Source organism: Dendrobium catenatum, unplaced genomic scaffold, assembly GCF_001605985.2.
Source record: "Dendrobium catenatum unplaced genomic scaffold, ASM160598v2 fragScaff_scaffold_419, whole genome shotgun sequence".
Lineage (NCBI taxonomy): Eukaryota > Viridiplantae > Streptophyta > Magnoliopsida > Asparagales > Orchidaceae > Dendrobium > Dendrobium catenatum.
The window spans coordinates 8024-10198 of record NW_021318881.1 but is presented as its reverse complement, the minus strand read 5'-3'; positions in this window follow the sequence as shown (position 1 = coordinate 10198).

The window sequence follows — 2175 nt, the reverse complement described above, 5'->3', positions numbered from 1 at the left end:
TTAATTATATTAATATAGTGATTATTGATGGGTCTTGTTACAAAGAAGGTGATAAATACCGCTTTGATTCTATATTGATATAATTATTGGACTAGATTGTCTAGAGATGTTATATTATAAAGATAGCAAATATTGAGCTCTTACGGTTATTTTATAATGTATAATTATATGTATATATATGTGGCCTAAATGGGAGATTGTTGGGAATTTCTATAAGTGGGCCTATATACTTAGACATATAAATATAGTTTTATACATTATAAACTATCTAAAATTAAGATAATTAAATTTTTGATATATTTAAGTATTAAATTATTATTTGTCATATGTGACATCTCAATTAAATTTTGTATGGAATTAATTTGTGTAAAGGCCGAGTATTTATTTTATTTTAATGATGGGCTTAAATAAAATATTTACACTTAATTTAAGCAGTTAAGTTCTAATTTCTCTCATTTCCCATCTTGAGTGAAAAGAAGGGGTCTCTCGCTCTTTTGGAGAACGCCGCTCTAAACGTGGAAGATACTTCTCGATGATTTGACATGTCTTTCGGAGAAGATCGAATTCATTTTCTGTCTCCATTAAACTAAATGTTTGTCGATATCTAGTTTAAATGCACATGCACAACGTGCACGTTGACAAAATTCAAGAAAAATAATAATATTATTATTATAAATCTAAGAAGTATTACTTTGAAAAGTAATCATTATTAATAAACGATACTAACATTTAGCCGAGAATTTTTTTGGCAAAACCAACAAAAATATCTCATTAATCCTCATTAGAACTACAACAATAGAATACAACAGGAAAGAAGAGAACTATAGAAGCATCTATATAAACTACAATCTTACTCAAAGCTTCACTACTCTAAAGCAAGTTGCTCTAAAGCAAGTTGCTTATGTCTATGGAGATCAATTAGATAACTCGAACAGGTATTATCTTGCAAGTCAACCGTATTCATTTTTGGCTTGAAATTTGAGATGAAAATAATGTTATAAAATAACTTCCTAAAAAACATCTCAATAACTTTCATAAAATTAATTAATTAAAGGTATTATTTATGTTTAGTAAAAATTTAATAGAAACAAGCAGAATTAAAATGGACTATAAATAAATTGTATGGGTTGGAAAGTGATTAATAAAATAGAAAAGAATTACAATGAAAGTATATATTAACAATAAAGTTCTTTAATAAGAAAATTAGTAATATAAATAACACCAACTCCACAATCATTAAAGATTTAAATGAATTATATTACAACACAAACAATAACATGTTAAATTCATTAAGTGATATCTGCACAATTCATCAAGAAATATACATACAGTCAAAAGAAATTTAGGATAATTAGTCCAAAAAATGACAACATATTCTTTAGCCAATTGAGAGATAACACATAAGAAAAATAAATTAGGTTATTTTTATAATAGGTACACAAAATTCAGTAATGAATATGATCAATAGTCACCACATATGAATTATTTTAAAAAATAATAGTAGATTCAACGACCCATTGAAATAACACATAAAGAAAAATAAAATACAATAATAATAACATAAGGAAACACAACATTATTATATAACAAAATAAAAAATACAACTATACAAAACATTTATATAAAAAAATAAAATAGAACACGACATTATCATACAAATTCTAACTCTTGGATCAAATGATTGCATGAAGAAAAAACACAGCTCAATCTTTTTCTTTATTATTACATGAATAATAGAGGATGTCATGGGATTCAAATAATGACAAGAAAAATAGTTGTAACTTACCAATAATCCTCTTTAAATACTTTCACCAACAAGTATAACATGAAGACACCTAACTCAACATGAGAAAAGACAATAAAATCACAAATAATGTTTTGTGAACACAAAAATGCCATGAAATTAAATATACATTATGGCAAAAATTGAGTAAATATATATTCACTTCCGATATTTTTACATCTAATATGTGATCAATATTTTTTCTCTTGTAACAAATCAATTATATTTGATACGTTGACAAAAAATTATCTTGATCGGGCGCGAATCTCGATGCAAAATCAAGTTGGAAACTTTCAAAATTAAAATTGTAACCATCCAAACTCCGATTTAAGCGAACTTACAGTCGAACTGAGCGTCTCGGAAATACAAATCCAACGACACCAAATTCGACT